This window comes from Strix uralensis, chromosome 4, assembly GCF_047716275.1.
Source record: "Strix uralensis isolate ZFMK-TIS-50842 chromosome 4, bStrUra1, whole genome shotgun sequence".
Taxonomy (NCBI): Eukaryota; Metazoa; Chordata; class Aves; order Strigiformes; family Strigidae; genus Strix; species Strix uralensis.
Window position 1 is genome coordinate 100419691 of NC_133975.1, and position 20566 is coordinate 100440256.

At 37.2% G+C, this 20566-nt stretch overlaps 1 protein-coding gene and 1 long non-coding RNA gene across 4 annotated transcripts in view; one reads left to right on the forward strand and one right to left on the reverse strand.

The window, feature by feature from the left end:
• STXBP6 (syntaxin binding protein 6) overlaps window positions 1–20566 on the reverse strand; it is a 129178-nt gene that overhangs the window by 56500 nt on the left and 52112 nt on the right. The gene's annotated exons all lie outside the window — the stretch shown is intronic.
• LOC141942256 (uncharacterized) lies at window positions 5964–18747 on the forward strand. Its single transcript, XR_012628580.1, has 3 exons — window positions 5964–6115; window positions 10777–10885; window positions 18465–18747. It is a non-coding gene; the product is annotated as an uncharacterized LOC141942256 (long non-coding RNA).

Genomic DNA, 20566 nt, shown 5'->3' on the forward strand with positions numbered 1-20566 from the left:
TTGTTGCGAATCTCTATACTTAAGACATACCTGCAAGTGTACAAATGTATAAAGTTAAGTAGACTCTCTCCCAGCTTTTTATATTCTTTCAACAGTCTAAAAATAGCCCTTCCAACAACAGCATCATAAAGTACCTCCTTCACCTCCTATTAGTAACACTACATATTTTCTTTGCAGATTAGAAGAGATTCCCTGGTAAATCAATTAGTGTTACAGACCTTAAGTTTATGCAAGAAAAAAAGTTACTGCAAAGCAGCCTTTGAAATTACATTCGCCATGTGATATCAGGATAAACAAAGTACTTAAATCATAAAATTCAGAACATTATTTACAGGTATTGACTTATTAGTTTAAAAGCATAAGAAAGAAAATGGTATACTTACAGATCAGTGACAGGCATAGCTACAATTTTTAATATAACATTCAGAAACTGTATGACGAGAGCTGACCAAGAAAACAAGGGTCAAAACTTCCTAAAAAAAGATCCTTCTTAACAGTAGATTTTGTCACTAAACTCATGCTTCAACAGCTTTGTCCAGTGATTTCAAGTGATTTACACTACCAAAATGACCTCTCGAAAGTATTAATTTTAGTGAATAAAGCTTTTATAATTCCACAAAAACAATACAGCAGCCTTAACTCAGATTTACTTTAAAGAATTAAAATACCATGAAATGATAAGCTTTGCTTTTATTAGGATAGTGATATACCAAAAGTGACTTACGAAAAGATACCCTATTTTACTGAGAACTTTATCACTTATTGAAGACAAAAGACATGAAGTCCCTCTCCATGAACTGTGGTATATCATGCAGTTTGTTCAGCTGGTCAACAGGCTGTCAAGAGGGTATAAGTCCCAGTCCAACCTCAACTTAAACATATGGCCTTTAAGTTCACCCATCAGCTGATGCAAATCAATACAAATCCTCTGATGACCGTCTATATTGAGGACTTAAGATGTTTTACAGATTTATTAAGCAACAGGACAACAGCAAAGTTCTGCCAAGGCAAGAGAACCAACTTCAGTATCACCAGCGGTCCCAGATGGTGGTTTCTCAGATTTATTAAGAATCCTCATATATTTAAAAATAAAAAGTCCTGGAGAACACTGTAACAGGACGCTTAGTAGATAAATGTAAGCATTACAAGCAGAAAACATTTTCCATCCGAATCTTTCTAGACTGTTTTAATGCCTAAGTACCACTTAAAGAGTTGAACCAGGACTTAATCCAGAGAATAAGCTACTTCACACGTAAGCCATAGAATGGCTATTTCTAATAAAGTCTAAGATTTAGGAAGGAGCTAGAAAATATATTAGTGAGTATAATGACGTGTTCACCCTCTCCTTAACTTCGCCCTCCAAGTACTCATTATTAGTCAGTATCAAAGAAATTGCAGCTAGATGGATCATTCTCAGTATAGCTGTTACAGACTAACCAGTCACAGACAAAGTAACCTTACAGACCAGCACCGACTAAGCTATTCAGTCAAAACCCACTATTAAAACCTGTTGAATCATGCATTTCTTTGCAAGTTACCAAATGGGTAGCTGACTGAGGAAAAACCAACAAACAAAAAACACTGCAAGAATTATTTCTCAGCTGCCTTCTGTGAAGTCCTTAAAGCACTTAAATGGCTAAAGCAAGCTGCTGAGCAGTGAAAAGAATACTTTAAGTCTAAAGCATACTGGTATAAGCAAGTGAAAGTTTCTTTCATTTTGAATCAAAGGTTATTTACTGGGCTCAGCCTCACACAGTTTCAGGAGGTGGGGATGGGAACCTCAGGACTGCAGCCCATGTATCACTGTTTCTCCATGCTTAACTGAATCACACGTTTGTATTACACGTCACTACTCTGCAGAATTCAGACTTGTAACACCTCCCTTTCCTATCAGAGCCCTGTGAAAACGGGATGACAACCTTCTTAAGTCAAGATAAAAGGAGAACAGAACAAGAAGCTTTAGCACAATCTATTTTCCCTTAATAGTTCTCTTCTGCACCATTTCACAGCCAGCTGTCCCCAGCCATCAAGAGATAACTGCATCAGAGCTCCACGTCTCTGGCTGATGTTTCAGGAGGAAAACAGTTCCAAGTCACTGTCTTATACATGTGGCCTAAAGCTAATATTTTTTCTTTGTTTGTATAAGCTGAGGAAGATTTCAACCATGCAGTGTCAAACTGTGTCCTGCTTCAGTAATAACTAACTGCTTTGATTTACTCAGCCTGGAAGAACTCACTACACTATCATGACCTGTTTTATTATTGTGGTTTACAATTTGTGGTTGGTTCTCTAATGCTAGGAATCAATTTTTGTACAAAAAAGCTCTAGCCAATGAATCACTTAAATATTTTGTTTTCTTCAGATAAGCACACATTTTGAGAGACAGAGGTAATTCAAAACAAGTCAAACACGGTATATCTATAGCTGGCTTCTGTCTCTGTCCTCCTCTATCCACCAAGGAGGTACAGTATACTTCCATACCTTTTCCTTCTAGAAACATCAGATGCACTATTTATTAAATTCCTTTGAAATTAATAAAGTTAGAGTTGTTGCTAAAGAATTTCCATTACAGAGGGGAAAAAAACTCACTATTTTTCCACAGAAGCAGTAAATAAAAATATTAATTTTCACAGATCAGTCCCTGCAAACACAAGCCCTATTGAACAAACTTTTATTTTACATAACAGAACCTTGTCAAGTAAATAAATTTAAATTTCAGAATAGGGTTATAAGCTGGAAACAGAACTGAAATGTAAAAAGTGTTTGAAATCAAAATGGGAAAATCTGCGTACTTAAAGAAGTTCTCAGCATTTAAGTTTCAGATAAAAAAACACACAGGGTTTGCTTCACACCATAAAGATTCACTTTCACAACTTCAAAGAATTTACAACAACAGCGTATTGTCAAGAGCTACCATAATTTCTGCAGGTCTGATCCTGCCTCCCACTGAAACTGGAAGTTGGAAAATCAGTTGGAAATTTCCAAGTCCCAAGCCTTTGTAAAATATGAAACTGGAAGAGAAGAAAGTAGTAATAAAGCCATTACATTATTTAAGCTGCTTCAGAGTGAAATTTAAGAGAAAATAACACTACAGAAATCTTCTAGAAACAGAAGTTTTAAAAATTTAGCAGTATTCAATAGCTTAATTACATAAGTATACATTAATGGTAGCAGTTAGAGTACCTTAAAAGCCAGGGGGTGAGGTGCGGGGGGGTGAGTGTGAAGGGAGAGGGACAGGAGTTAAAACCACCCCACCCTACAGGCTAATTCTCTTAATGAGAAACATTTACTTGTTTCATGGATGTCCATTTCCATTACCTTTTCCATCTAGTAATTATTCCTAGTTAGTGACCTGTTTGCTCAGAGCAGCATTCTGCTGCTAGGTAAGATGCTTTACTAAAACCAGTTATTTTGCTTCCCCTCTGAAATAAATAAATAAATAAAAGATCAAGAAATAGGACCCCTCACTTTAAGGGGTTTAATCCCCCCTTCCATCTTTTCACACGATCATTTGAGAAATCAAGAGAGTTAGTATTAAACGTACACATAAAACACCATTTCAGCATTCCCATTTTGAGTCCTCTCCTGCCTGGCACTTTTTCTGTCACTGGCTTTTCAAGAAGCAACAACTTTCTTTCAAAACTCAGTCTCCACTCATGAAATGGTAAATGGGACATCAGAATATCTGGGAACCACTGGAATACAGTAATTAGTACCTATCATCTGACCTGCCTAACTAATGCAACAGCTGTTCATAACATTTGCTGTTCAAAACCTCTCATGGCACTAGTGAGAGACCGCCACTGAACCCTTCCATCCTTCTCCCAAGACTGAGAATACTGGTTTGCTCTTACATTAACTAGAATCTTAAATCCATAAGATTAGCTATGAACCTAAAAAAGTTTTTGCCAGCTAGAAAGAGCTATGTACAAGCAGTATGTTGCTGCATCAGCTGGTTTAATGGTTCTTAAGCAGACACATCTGCATCCCAGTTCCAGGTTTCCACAGACCTACTCTATCACAGCTGTAGAGAATACGCTATTTGAAACTAAAAGAAATGAGAGCACTATCCTAGAAAATTTATACTGCACAGGGACAGGTATTCAAGTATTTAATTCTTTAGCACTGCTAGAAGTGCAGGGATGTCCCTATTAGCATGTCAGGACAGAAACTGACAGTAATGAGGCCTTCAAAAGGCTCTTCAGAAGTCAATTTAGCCTTGTCAGATTTACTGAATGAGGTATAATTGCAAACACTGTGAACACAAGAAGTTGAATGTGATCCAGAATAGCTATAGAAACTACAACATCAGGGGAAAAAAGCAAAGACATTTGGATTGAAAGGATGCAAGGACTAAAATTACAGGGGAAGGGAGCAGAACAGCCCTATCTTAGTTGAAGTGTTTTATCTTAACATCTCACTCTCCCTCGTCAAACTCAACAGCATGAAGCATAACAAGTACAGTACTGACAGACAGACTGGTTAAAGCAGCATCCCAATGGTTTACAAATGCTCAAAGATTACTGGACAATACCATGGGAATAGTAAGGCCTCTTGGTTTTAATTATATTTTAAAGGGACATCTGATTCAGTTGTATTTTACGTGCTGAGTTAGGCCAGACCATTCCCAGATTAACAGGTTTGAATACGTCCAGCAAGACTGTGAGGAAATAACTAGGACCCGATTACTTTAAAGCAAATAACTGAATCACATCAATTTCTCTTAAGGAGAGATGAAATGCATCATCAGCCAAGTGATGTTTCACAGCTACATTATGCATGCACGTCATGCATTTAAAGAGTGATCTAAAAAAGGGGCAGAAACTTTTTCACGCTTCCGTGTTTGTCAAATTGTCCAGACGTAAGAACTATTAGTTTCATCTTAAAGAGACCTTGCAGAAAGGTCATCCGTACAGTCATAAAAGACCCTGAAGCTACATAGCTTTGTTTCCTACCCATGTAACACAGACATCAGCATCATACTTCCATAAAAACCCAGGAAAAGGGATGCTATCTGATACAATACTTTTGCTTAAGAAAGAAGCAGTTCTTTACTTATATCTCAACATGAGATACTCACAAGTATTAGAATGTGACAGGAAAACTAATAACACCATACGTTCTCCGCAACTCGCCTTATACTGCCAATCAGAAACAACATTTCTCCCGAGATGGATGATGAATATATTATACAGCTTTTACAATAAATTTATTAAGTTAATTCATTGCAATAAATATAAAAATGAAGATTTGAGACCATCTATAATGTTGATACTAAGTGTTCAATCAATAGCAAATAAAGAACAATATTCCGAGGAAATAAATCATGCATTTCACATAAATCTGGCAGGGATAAATGCCTAAGATATCATCTTTACAATGGGACATAACCCACCATCTTTGAGAGGCTTCAGTGACTGAGCTGGAACACTTATTTGGGTTGTGAGCTGCCATTCTGTGGCTGAGAACGCTGAGCAGCTTGCTAACATCTCCTTTATGTAATGGGCTGTTGCGCCCCTTAGCTTCCTCTGAATGCATATCCTAGTATATATGACCAATTCATCAAGGGGAGTCTATGCAAAATACTGTTCTATCTTTTGGACAAAAAGCACATTTGAAGTAACTATTAAGGTTGTTACCTTAACAGCTACTGATTAGGAAAACCCTCCTGTAATACCCCAGCCTTGTGAATTTCACTTTGTTCCTGTTTTGATTATTTACACACAACATTTTTATTTTACTTTTAATAAATGCATAACTTTTATCTGAATTTAAATTGGTTTGTTCAGGATTTGTACCAGCACCAAACAAGGGCTGCAGTGCAGAGAGAGCACAGACTATGGTTAGAATCTTGGAAGCTCTACAGCTTAAATCAGGTACTGCTGCCAGCTTCCTCCTCCCATTCCCCTGTCTTTCACTACGTCCCATGCTGTGGCTTTCACAGTCACAGAAAGAACCAGACTGCAAAGTGAGCAGGCTGAAAAGGAACACAGGAAAAGAAAAATACTTTTCAGTTGAATCAGTTCCTGACCTGGGTCAGTATACAACCTCACAAACTGCAGTGCTATCAGAGAGAGAATAGCAACTCCCTTAACAGCCACCAAAATGTTAAAAGGTAAGAGCGAAGACTTATGCTGAAGAACTTGCTTTGCAGACTCCTTTCAAACCTGTGGTTTTTGGGTTTTGGGGGTGGTTTTTTTGTTTGTTTGTTTTTGCTTTGTTTTGTTTTCACTCTGACACATCCCCCAGTACATCATTGAGCTAATTCCTTGTCTTTCATGACCTGGACTGTGTCAGTCTCCCATTACACTGGATAAGAGCTAACTAAATACAAATTCAACCTCAATTTGCTGGACAGTATTCTGTGACCTATGCTACAGGAGAGGTGAGACTACATAAAGATTGGGTTTCTTCTAATCCTATGTTTTCTAAGTCCTGGTTCACACTATGGCCTTCCTGTTGATTTAATGTTTGGTTCAAACTATTTTAAGACAGAAAAAGTAAAAATAACCAAAATTCTGCAGCTTGAGAAAGAAGCCATGAAATTGTCAAAAAGTAAACCACAGTAATTCACTTACATGAAGGAAACAGACCCTACTGACTAGTTTAGAACAGTTTCTTGAACTGTGCTTCCTATTATACTTTTCAAGCTAGTACATTTGACTTGATCTGTATCTTAAAGCATTTAAATCATTTAAATATTTCACCCAATGACTTTATCTGAAATTATGACAGATTAATATATGAGAGTAAAAAGGGGGACTACTTATTTCAGCAAATAGTCAAGTTTGGAGCCATCATCAAGAACATTCTAAAAGAAGTCAATTCCTTTGTATTTTATAAATGCAATTGCTGAATAACCCTTACTGCCTTAGGATCCTGTCTACTTTCCAACTCACCCATCAATATAAACAACAACGTGCTATCATTAAAATAAATAGTATGTGATTTTTGTTCAGGCTTAACATCTAATTTATCTTTTACTGCTGGATTAGCCAGAAACTGTTCTCCTTAACCAGAGCACTGACAATAGAGCATTAAAGTACACCTTCCCACAGCAGCTCTGCCAGTTAGGACTTGGTTGTAACCATTACAAACAATGACAAAATGAAATAGATAATTAAAGCCCTATAACCATCAGAACAATAAGCACCACTGGATATACTATTAAACTCACCCAAATCATTACAGCTAAAGACAGTGTAAACAATTCAGTATGTATATATATATCAATGCTGTGGCAAGTTCTCTTGGCCATTGCTAGGGATAGTGCTATTCAGACAGGAATATAAAAACATGGCTTTATGAAGCTGCTTAAGATACTGTGTTTCACATATGCAGAAAGAGGATTCACTACATGCATTTGATTACAAATTGGGGTAAGAAGATAAAGCATGTTAATCTGGAAAATCAAATTAAAATACAATAATCCAGCCTGATTCACACTTGGTCCCCCAAATCCTAACACACAATACATGAGTACAATAAGCTTTCCAAAAATTCTACATAAGTATCTGTCATCTATTGCAGATCAATTATTTTAACATTACCAAACAAGGTTATTATTTCAACATTTTGTTTATAAAGCAAGTCACTTTCCAGAAAGCTGAAAATAAAACAAAGCTAAGAAACAGACCTGCCCTATGTTCAAGTTTCCTGAGATACGTCCTCCTCTTTCCATCTGGAAGTCTTTCCTAAACATAAGCTGAAGACATGGAATACTTGCATGAGGTTTCCCACAAAATTTGTTACTCAGGTGAGACTATGAGACTGAACAACATAGCAGGATCCTGAGAAACACCTGCACAGTGTGTGCACTGATTTAGAACTGCAAACACACACACACTTCAGGACTTGCAATGCATGCACTTGCATACATATTTGTCTGGAAATCCCATGTAAAAATGCAGGAATTCTGCTTAAAATTCCTTGGACGACTCCTCAACACCACAAAAATCTCACTCAACTACTCCTTCACTGAGAAAGATAAAGAGCTATCAGAGTTGCATATACGTCTCTCAATTGAGCAAATAAACAAGGATTCAAAAGTCCATGGCCTGGAACGACATAAGCTAGTTCAAGTAGCTGGAGTAGGAACAAATTATATTTAGCTGAGATACTTTTCCCTGCCCCTGCTTGTAGCTGTTGGAGAAAAATCAGTATCTACTTAAAGTTCCTGTAATTCCTTAGCCTTCCACATACGCAGTGCAGACCATTTTTTGTGCTGAACAATTCTCAGAAGAGGTCATATCTCAAGAGATTAGAAAATGCATGGTATTATAGGTAGGGTTTTGCAGGGGGGTAACTTTGTTTTTATATAAGATTTTCCATGAACAAAAAAGAAATCTTAATGCCCCATACTAAAGATATTTAGATTTTTTCAATAGTTGATTTTTAAAATCAGAATTTCATACTGTACCTACCACCACTCAGATTAAGATCACTGAAGGCTTTCTTTTGCCAATATAGTATACTAATCAGTTGGCTTTAATAGGAATCCCAGCCTTTTACTAATTCATTCTACCATCCTAAGAAGCTCAGCCTTAATTTTAGAAATTATACAGCAAATTCATAGTGAATTCTTAGTATATAAACGTCGAACTTTAAAAGTGAACACAGCATACTGTACAACACTACACAAATTGCAGTTGTATAGCCCCAAACTGCAGTAAGTTCTCTTGCCATTGTCGTTTAACCTATTTGTATTTATTCTTCTGTAAAGAATACATAATGAAAGGGTTTAAAAACATAAGAAGCAGCTGCATCTTGAAAGCTTAAACAAATATTACCAGCAGAGATCCTGTGAAATACATAATACAGATGAGACACAGCCAAGAGTGATTATCATGTGGCTGATCCTGCAGAGTTAAAGAAATACAGCAATGCATGAGTAGGAAATTATTGAATTTTATTACTGCATTATAAGAAACAATGCTAATCTGTAGATTAAGGTTACAGATTAGATAAGATACCTTTCTGATGAACGATTTAACATTATGGGACCACAGATATAGTATCATCACAGATGGAGGTTTGGGATAACAGGATTTAGGGCTTGGGGTTTTGTTTTTTAGTGTTTATATATAATATATGACTGAGAGTAAATAGCTCTGAAATTACAGTCAAATAGAAATCAGAATAGCAATACCTTACAGAATAAGCACCTCTCAGTCTTCAAAGGGAGATTTTCCAGAGAGTATGTCAGAGTACACTGAATAACCAAGCATTTGGGTGAAGCAGTGGTGCAGTATTCTTGGGACTAGGAATTACTGCTGGGAAAATGTAAACTTCTGTTCTCCTGGAGTGCGTCAAAACATTTATATGACTAAGAGGTCAAAGTTTCCCAGAACAATAAATAGAAATGTCTTATCTAAAAAAAACACCCCACCTAACAAGTGTGTGGTTACCCCTGTTAGCATTCCTCTGGAACACTAATAACCAAGTTCAAACACAATCCAACAGCAGGCTGGGCACAACAAACAACTGACCAACTGCATAACAACTTTAACAACGTTCTGAACGAATGCAGAGACTGCATATCAGATATAAAATAATTAAGACTTGGTTGAACTGGATATGGTAGTATCCACCTAATTTTATAGAATGGTAGTACTGTCAGCAGGATACACTGGCTGCAGATAGAACTATAGCTCTTTTCTCTATTTCTGTCCCCACTTGCCTGGGTTCTGCTTTCTGACACCTGTCCTGGTTTTGGCTGGGATAGAGTTAATTTTTATTCTTAGTAGCTAGAATAGTGCTGGATTCGGTATGGGATGTGGTATGAGAACAATGCTGATAAGACACTGATGTTTTCAGTTTTGTTAAGAGATCAAGGTCTCTCCAACTCCCCACGTCCTGCTCAGGGGCAGGAGTACAAGAAGCTGTAAGGGAGAAGAGCCAGAGCACCAGACCCAAATTAGCCAATGAAATATTCCATATCATGTAATGTAATGCTCAGTGTAAATATATAAAGGAGGGGTGACTGAGAAGGAGGGGGTTATCTCACTGCCGGGATTGCAATTGTGCGATCTTGGGAACTAGCCGGGAATCAGCTGGGTATCAGTCGGTGGGTGGTGAGCAATCCCATTATGCATTATCCATTTGTACTTTCTATTATTGCTATTGTCTTATTTTATTACAACTATTAAACTGGTTTTATCTCAACCTACAAGTCTCCCTTTACCCTTCCAATCTATCCTGTAGCCCCCAGGTGGGGTCGGTGAGCAAATGGCTGCACGGTGTTTGTCTGCCAGATGGGTTTAAACCATGACATACCTCACCAACTTCCTTGGACAGTGCATTTCAAACAACTAACACACTGAACCTGGAAGAAAACAACATTGAATTCTTTAGAAGCTATCAATACCATTATCAGCTGTACATCAAGCACTTACTGGTACAACACAAAAGATAGGGGGAAGACAACAAAGTCTTTTTAGAACACTCACTGCATTTCAGAGCAACAAAACAATCCCAAAGGTACACAGGTGGAAAGGAATAACACACATTATGTCACCAGCATTTGCTTTCAAAGAACATGCAATTTTTTGAGATATGTCCATAAGAATCACCTGTTACTGATCAAATATTATGACCTCTTCCAGATTCTAGACCTTACTAACACAGGGATTACATGTATTGATACACATCAGTTTAGTAAATCAATCTCCTTTTACCTGCCTCAGTCTGCTTGTCCAATTTGTTATGGTCAACATCAAAGGGAATGTGAGCTAATTCATTGCTTCTACTGTTTGTTCTTTCCATACCATATCATAGTGGTGAAGAAAATCCTGCAGATCCTCACAGTATTTGAAATATCCAGAAATAGTACCTCAATGCCTTGCTTAATCACATTTTGGATGTTCTGCAGCCATCATCGTTTCCAGTGAGTGATTTTCTTTGTGGTGCCTTTTAATTTACACATGCTACTCCCTTAATCCAGACTGAATTTCAATAAAGTAAGTATGAATACCATTAGCTAAAATACCACATCTATGAAAGTGTGCCCCAGAGGTTCTGAGCCTAACTTTCCCATGGCTGAGGATACTGCACTTAAAGATCTGGCCAGACCGTGGATGTGTTCAGAGCAGGTGCACAGCTGCACCCTTCTTGTGATGGAGGCTGCACACCGTACTGTGCACAGCTTGCACAGTATGGCATCAGCTGTCCCCTGAGACTTCCTGTCATTGGTAACTCAAAGATCCTGTTTCATTTGCTTTAAAAAAATGAAACAAAGCACTAGCCAACATCTCAGGTAATAAGGAAATAGCATTCCTTGTGGAAAAGTAATCCTGCAGTCATCTACCTTTATGATTCAATGTATCTTGTAACATATCTTTTGGTACTCAGTACCCAGTAAGATAAAACTAATTTCTATACAAGTTTCAGCCACATCAGTGTCAAAGAATGAACCTGAAAAATTAGACAAGAACTCTTAGTTTTATACTAGAAACATAAGGGGTAGACTGCCCACTTCTTTTCTTTACAGTACTAATTACCCCTTATGGAAGCTTATACTCACTTAGCAACTTGGTGGTAACTGCCGTTGTTTCAAGAACATTGATAACTAGATTATGAAACTACTGGTTCAGTAAAAATAACATCTTAAAATAAAGGACATGTCAGTCAAGTTATTACTATTCTAGGAAATTCTATGTGTACTCTGAGTCAGATTGCTTTGACAGATAAAGCACATAGTCAAGACATAGCTTGACAAAGTTGCATGTGCATGTATTAAGTTTCCAGAATTTACGGAATATCAATTCCATTCAGTTCTTGAGATACTTGTATTATGCTCAAAATGAAACAAAATCCATCCTTTAAAAACATTTCTATACTTATGAAAAATAATTTTAAAAGCAGCCCTCAAATTGATGTATTCCTGTTATGGTTTAAGAGAAATTGTCTGCTTAGGCAGCACTCTAAGGCCCAAAGAATTTGCATTTCTTTTATTCTATTTTCTATACACATACAGATGTTTGACAAACTGTGTTATTAACATGTCACACTATCAGAGATAAAGCATTTTATGAAAAAGAGAAAATTAAGTCACCATATTACCCATTTTTTATCTGCACTGTTTTGCAAGAAATTCTGCGAGACAGCTTGTAACAAAGAGGAACTAGGTCTAAAGCTAACTTTAAAACATATGAGGATGGATGTGTTGAAAGAGAGATCGATTTGTATTCCTCACTCCTGTGATGTTCACTGAAGCCTCAACACATGGACAATATATTCTTTTATACATATATATGATAGTGTTTATGGAGAACACTGTGTAAAAAGAGGGGAAGAAGCTGTAAATTCTCTATTGAGATTAACATGCAAAAGAGAATGAAGCATGAACAACAGTAAAGACAAAAAGCTCTCCTAGAGGGAAGGAGTAATATGCTTTAACAGATGAAAAGGAAGACAGAGCACAACTAGCTGCAGCAGAAATTTACAGCTGAATCCCAAATGCTTAAGAGAATGCAACACAGCTGTTTCCAATGATCCATCCCCACAAACATGTCCTAATGACTACTCATACACAGCCAAAAATATAGATCTGCAAGGCTGTTCTAATACTCATTGTTTCTTTGCTATTCTGTGCATTTCTTAATTTTCCAAATGGTTTTAAAACCAGGCTGTGTAGCCAAAAACCCAAACCATTTTTCAGGAACAATTTCTCTGCCCTTCTGCTATGTGACTCCTTGTACAGAGCTGACAAGCAAGTGCTAGGACTGCTTTAATCAAGTATTACACAAGTCTGCTGAATGATACCTTTTGACCTCCCAATAGACACTCATTAACAAAGCATGGAGTTTGCAAAAGCCAACAGAAACAGCAAACATCCAATTGGGCTGGAGGCAAAGCATGCAGGGAGAATAAGAAATAGGAATTCTGCACTTCAAATGATTCCTCCTGAGCAGGGAATGAAGCCAAGCGATAGGATATCAAATTTTCACGGAAATGGCATAGCGGAAGCCTGGGTTTACAGCTGCAGCAGGATTCTAGAAACAAAGGAAAAGAGAAAAACAAAGCAATACAAAACAAAACAAGAATATGGTCCAATAGAGCAGATGAAGTATTGCGAATTAAAGATCTTGACTGTAAGATGGAAAAGTCAGAAGACTGGACTGCCTAAAAAGAACAAGGAAGGTAAAAGGGGATGGAATAATCACGTGAGGTTAACAGAGAATCAGCAACATTGCTAGTCTGCGTTAGGAATGGAAGAGGTTGGTACAAGCAATGGTTGACAAAGGAAGAATAGTGTTATGTTTTACTTGTTTAAAAAACCCAGTAGATTCTTGCATAGAGCTGGACAGCTGGAAATTGAGTTAAGCAGAAATAGCAGCAAGTTGACAATGGACTGTTGCTGGTGAGTATTCATATTCAGAAAGGAAGCATGCAAAATTAAAACTAGAATTAACTTGAAGTGAAGGAACTATATTCAGTGACTGAAATTTCTCCAAGAAGGTGTTGTAGCCTAAGAGAATCAGAGACAAGCAGCTGACAGAAAACAATATGGCAAGAAGCAATACCAATGGCTGAAGAAAGACTTCAATTAACTAACCATAAAGAAAAAGGAGTATTTTTAAATCAGAAGTAATAAACAGAAACCTTGCCAAAGCTTCCACAAATAAGAAGGCTAAAAAGCTGTCCACAACAGGCTTGTTTTAAAATAGGAACTACTTACAGAAAAAGGGCATTTCAAACATTTTCTCCAGCCTTTCAAGGAATTTTAGATATGCAAAAAGGGGAAAGTCATCATGAAACCAAGTTGATTCCCCTAAATGATGTAGGCTTTTTTAAAAGGAGAGAAGAGCAAATGGAAAGAATAAAATTTGAACAGGTCCACAGTAAGCAGAGAGGTGAGAACAGTCTTTACAAAATCCATTAAGAAAGTGACCAACACTGAGCTGAAACAGTCTGAAATCATAGGTAATGGGTAAATGCTTACAACAGGAAAAATAGAACTGTAGAAAGTCACAAATACAAGCAACCCTTATGGTATTTTTCTCCACTTCATGAAATTTTGAGACCAAAGCAATCGTATACCTCTTTGAGACTGTGCTATCTAAATGAATGGCTAACAATTCTTGACAATAATTCTGCTGTTTAGACTGCTCCTCTGAATAATTCTAGCAGACTGCCTGAATGACACCACTGTCTCACTACAGACTATTTCTTTGAATACATTATTTAGTAAGTAAAGGCTGGACCAGAGGATCTTTCAAGGTCCCTTCCAACACAGGCTGTTCTGCTATTCTATGATTCGTCTAGCGTAAGGACTGAAATATGACTAAACAAACAAAAAGCCTTTTTTGTCATATTTAAAAGGCACTTAGAGTCTTCAATGAAGTCTATGTTATATCTCATCACCTGGATCACAAAAACCCCACTACCACTGGAAGTTAATGATAGAGTGCTTTAGTCCTCGCAGTATCTCAGTATGGATGGAAAGACCTATCTTGCAAAATAACATCATGCTCCAATACACTATTAGCGTTAAGTCTGTATTCTACCAGCTCGTACAGTTGCACACATTGACTCTTACCATTCTGCTCTTGCCCTCCTGATCTCTCCCCTGGCCAAGAAAAAAAGCTATTTGACATCAGCACAAAAATGTTTAAATTAGGCTACATCAGTTTCTAGCTAGAAAACAAACCTCACCTTTGGTTAAAATTGATACATATTGCTTTATACAATCTGCTACAAACACAGATCAATACTTAAAGAAGTTGGAAAGCTTGCCTACCTTTCTTCTGGGGGTGGGGGGGACGACACACACGGACGGACAGGCGGACGGGCCGCAGGGGAAGACACTACAGGAAAACTTTTTTTAAAATTTAAGTTTACAAAAAAAAATTAGATTTGATTTGAGAGTCCAACTGAATAAAACATGAATACTTCATGGCTTTATCAGTCAACAACACACAGGGTGGTCTATCAGTTTTGAATCTTTCAAATGCCATGGTACAAACCACCCCTTTTTCCAATTCCTGACAAATTTCAAAGCATCTCTCCAAGTCTCTTCCAATTTTATGTTCTCCACAGTTAAGGACGACTTCTGTTCTTCTGCTTTCCAACTACACTGGGTAAGCAACCAGCATTCCCTCAGATGGTAGGGCTGAAGAATGGTTTGTGTGTATTTGTATGCTAAATTTATGTGGGCTAAACTTAAGAAAGCTATTCTTAAAAGAAACTAACATCTGAATACAAAAATAAAACGGAACACAAATTATTCCAGAACTTTTAAAAAAGTTCTTTACCTAGCTCTTGTTTTCTTTTTAAGTAAACTCAAAAAATTTCAGCTGCCAAAAATCTTATCAGTACTTTAGATATTCCTGGACACATGAACTTTAGGAATCTGTCATTAATGCAAGTGAACAAACATAATGACTGGAGGTTGAAAGCTTTTGTTTATTTAAGATTTCAATTTTCACCTCACTCAGAAAAAACATACTTTGTGTAAATGCTTTAAATGCTTTGTGCAAAAGCTTCTCTTGCTAGAAGAGAATACTCTTCTAACACTTCTGTTCTCTTCCAAGTCATTGATCCAGTCACAGAAAACTGTTCTTGCCATTACTACTGTGTTCCAAAGAGTGAGAAGAGGCAGAGATTTAAGAAAACTAGCACAGCAGGGGCTGATATCGTATTATTCATGAAAAGCATTTACTAGTTATTTCATCCAGCAAGAAGTTTATGTTGCAGCTTCCCTTCCAGCTGAGCCTGTCCTCTGAAGATATGTCAGAGTAGACAATATGGAAGGACAATTAGAAGCTTAAAGCAATTTTTCAATAGCCATCTAGATTTAGGGGATAAAACTGCCTAAAGCTTCACTGACTGATGCATATGTTCCACAATATTATAAAGCTATCTCAGCCCCACCCCCTAAAAATTTCACCTAAATGAAATTTTCTTCAAAGTACTAATGCTAAGAGAATTTGAGCTGCAGTATGGTTTTAACTCCATCATTCCCTGAGGCTACCAAAAGTTACTGTGTGCTACTAAGCTCTACTGAACACAGCAGAAGAACAGCTGATAGGGTGTGCCAGACTTTCTCTATGAAGTTGTTCCAGCCAAACAGTTACTAGAGATTGTTTTAACTTGGACAAATGATTAGGCTCCTCCCTGATACAAGGCCAACAAAACTCTGCATAGTTTATATTCTCTCAGCCTCCCCACCCTTCATATGTTGTTTTTCCATCTTGTTAGGATATGCATAATCAGACTACCCAAACCAAGTTACATGAAAATCTTAATGTTAGTAGGCTGGAGGAAGAACACTGCCTGCTTTAAATGCAGAACAGTTGTTTGCAATAGCATATATACATGCATACTCGAGATCATGAGCTTGGTTTTTATTGCTGCCATCTGAAATGTTCAGATGTATTGGTGAGGGAGAACTGGACAGAATTAGTTCAAAATTCCCTCCCTACTGTATTTTATAGGTGGCATGCTACTTGATTGGTATCTGAGCTCCTGTGGCAGCAGTTTGGATAAAGTGGGGAATACAGGCAAATCACAGAAGATCAGGCATCAGGTTCTGATCCGTTCTTTTCCTATTTAACTTGCTTTAAAAAAAATTATTTAAAGTCACAAACAGAAAATATTTAGAGATCAGGACTGCATCATTCATCATCTTCTTTGTCAAGGCAACAATAAAATCTACCTAATGATAGAGAAACTTGATGGAATATTCTAATCAGCTTAGCAATTCCTTTGTTAAGTACTCCTTATGTGCTGCTCTGCACTGAAAATTATTTGATAGTACAGTCTTCAAAGCTCAGAAGTATGATGAAAACTTACAGAATTTGACTCCTACAGCTTGGAAGACTATAAAAGGATAAGATTTTAATCTGATGTTTATCTACTAAGAGTCTGTAATATACCAACCACTGGTCAGGCAGAAATTTTGGATTTCTTCACAAGCTGTTACAACTAAGAGCAGAGTTACACAGCAATTGACAGAAATGCTTTCTGAAGTGTAACAGCAAGGGAACAATCCACATGTTTTCTAGCCAGTATGATTCAAGTTCAACAACCCATAATGCAGTGAGTCCGGGTATTATAAATACCACTCTCCAGAATCAGGAAAACTAAGAAAACTGTTCAAAATGAATTCTACCTCAAAGCAAAACACACCAGTTTTAACTATCATGGTAGAATGAGAATGCTTTCCACCAAAGCTAGCAATTAGGGGATACTCAAGCAGGTCTTATGTGCATGGTTGCTGTACTTCAACTTGAAGAAATAGTTGCCATGCAATACTGTTTAGTATATCCTTACTTCTAGTTCTGCATTTTTATCATCTATAAGACAGCACCAAGCCCTGCCAAAAGTCTCACTTGAACAAAGAATGAACAAACTGCTTCCAAAGACAGCATGACAAACAGACACCATGACAGCATTCAAACACTTTAACCTGGCATTAAACTTGATGCAAGCATCTGCCACGTTCTGGGCAAAACACTGCAGTGAAATATGCTGTACTCACTGAACGAAGCTACTGACAGTTCTTGAGGAATACAAACCTACCCAACACAAGTAATTCCAACAAATGGATAAAGCACCACAGAGACACCATCCTCTTCTGAACCTGGAGGTGGGAAAGGAAGCCTGCAACCTCACAACTCTGTGTAAGCCTTCACAGTAATTTTTGGATGCCTCCACAGAAAGGCTACAAATTCCAACTAAGAATAACATCATCAAGCTTCCTTTATGATGAATGTGGCAACATACAGTTTCCAGTGTACAATTTCCAACATACAGCTTTGCAACCAGCTTGCTTTATGAACAAAAACTTACTGCATCAAGACAGGCTTCACATTTATGAATATTAGACCTATCCCTTTTAATTACTGCAAAATTACATCTGACTAAAACAGATCTGATGCTCACTCTTCCCATCAAATTTTCCATGATTTTGTTTAGTTCATGTTTTTGCCTTTCTTATTTTTCCAAGATAATCTCATTTTGGGTTTTGGAAATCTTTCCAATAAGTCCATGTGTGCTTGAAGTGGATAGAGAAGCAATTCCAAAAGCTCAATTCTGAATAAAACTGAAGGCAACATTGGTAACACAAGTTCCCTGGAACAACACTTCATTTTATAAAACTTTCGGAAGTGATGCACAATAGTGAAAGGGCTCAAACAAATAAATTTCTGACAATCATTGATTAAGACTAAACTGTGATACATGAAACCTTTGCTTGTGTTTTAATTCGTTTGTTTCAAAGATTTGCTTGTGGTTTTTGTTTCCCAAGGACTCTAACTGTTTCCCTAGACCTCTTTTGTCTGTTTAGATCTCCCGAAGTAAATCACTGATAGCAGACTCAGAGCTTTCAATGGACACTCAGGCAACTCCTAGAATGGGCAAAGGAAGATAAGGGGGACTCGAACAAAAGGACACAGAGATCCTATTATAGGGAGGATGATCTTGCTAATTTAGGAAGCCAACACCTAGACTTTACTTTATAGTGCATGCTCTGGAAAGAAGGTCAACTACTGTGAAAAAGACTACTTACTTCTTCCCTCGACCACCGAAGACCCCCACTCTATTTTTACTATGCATGCTCAGACTATGTAAATGAATTTCTGGAACTCATTATCATAAGACACCCCTTTCCAGGAAATCTAATGAATATGTATGATTTGTTTGTATGTAAACTGATGTCCCTTGCTAGTTCTTGGGAGCCCTTATGGTGGAGAATCCCCAGGGCAACCCCAGCACTGCTAATAAAGAATACCTGCTTAACAGTTATATTGGATTCTGACTGTTGAGTCAATTGCTTTGTTTCAATAGGTAACTGTGAAGCTTTATCTGCTACAACTGTATTCTAAAAAAAAAAAAAAAAAAAAAAAAAAGAAAGAGGAAAAGAGCTAAACATCAGATACATAACTGCACACCTTCAGCTTGAAATTTAGAAAATATTTCCTGCATGCAAATTAGATCAAGTAGTGTGTTGGGAGGAAGCACAGGAACACACATACATTCTTTCTCCACTTTCAGAAAAAAACACCAAACAAAAAGCACACTAATCTTAGACTAGATGCTTTCAAATACGCAATTCTGTAGCTCTGCTATAACAGGATTCCCTCCTACACAAAATTATTGTGAAAAAGGACTGGTTACATTAAGCTGAACAACTCAGAGTCACAAGGGATCAGAACATCAACATATATTAAGGGTGTTATTCTGAATACGATCAATAAATACAGCCTACCTGCTGAAGTAGTTCATAGTTTCCCTTTTTGTATTTCAATAAATACAAAAAAAATCAATAATGAAGAACAGAAGGTTAATCTGGCCCCCACCCAAAAGCCACCAGTTATTCACTTCTGTGATTTGATCACTGGCAAAGTTTTTCAAAGACCCTTAACATGACTTCAGATTTTTAAATTCCTTTCATAAATGGAATTTGGCATTTATTAGTATTAAGAGCAAGTGATATTTGGACTTCTAAAACTCCTTCTGGAAACCATGGAGATAAAATGTCAGAAATACCTAACAAAGACAAAACATGTTCTGATAAAGAAGGCAAAAGACACTTGGCTAAGAACTGTATTCAGTATCACAATCACTTATAGGTGAAGGTGATTATATTTTGACAGTTTAATATGAGCACTGCACCTAAAGCATCAACACTGTGGCAAATCCACTGAGCCGTGATGCATCAGGAAAGCTGTTTTTGAGACAAGCATTACCCTTGAGGTGCTGCCAGTCTTCCAAGCCTCAACATGAGATATGTCTGAGCACAGCCAGTTACAATCAACCAGCACTACTGGAAACAACTGCTTCGTTTCAACAAGCCCTGAGGCTAGCAGCTAAGAGTAGGTGGAAACTTCGTACATATGTACACATTTATGTTTACTTAGACACACACAGTACACAACATGAATGTAACCATGTTAAGCAACAATTCAAAAGAGTATCAGTGCTCTCCTTTACCCAACTTAACAGTCAGTTCAGCGTAGAGAATATATGTCATTGAATACCCAGCAAGAAGAGCTGGACATTCATTTGCCCTAGAGCTACCCAAATGATTAATCCTTCACCTTAAAGAAGCCATTACCAAGATGAGACAGTGATGGTTATTAACTTTACCCTTGGAAGAAGTGGAAGGAAGAGAAGCCTGTTTGGTTTTTTTCCTGTTCTGTCTTTTGAAAAAAAGGATTTGCATTTCACTACAAAACACAGTACAAAGCTTATGTTGTTATTGTTAAAACACAAAAAACTCAGCTAACACCGGAAACTAAAGCAACATGCATGGTTAGAGGCTCATGGTAGAGAAGACGAAGTCTGAAACATCTCTTGGACTTTATTTTTTATTTCTCTTAGAAATTGTCTTAAAAGATCAATGTTGTAACACATCTTAGTTCACTCCACAGAAAGGCTAATGATAATATTATGGCTCTGCATACATAAATTTCTATTTCCTTATTTTTAAAATAATAAAATTTAAATAACTCAAATTAAGCAGAAACTTCTGATGAGTTTTTAAGTAGCTATTTCAGAAGGAAAAGTAAAGGCAGAGTAAGCATCAGAGAATTCCTCCAAGCTCCTATGATGGTTCATCAAG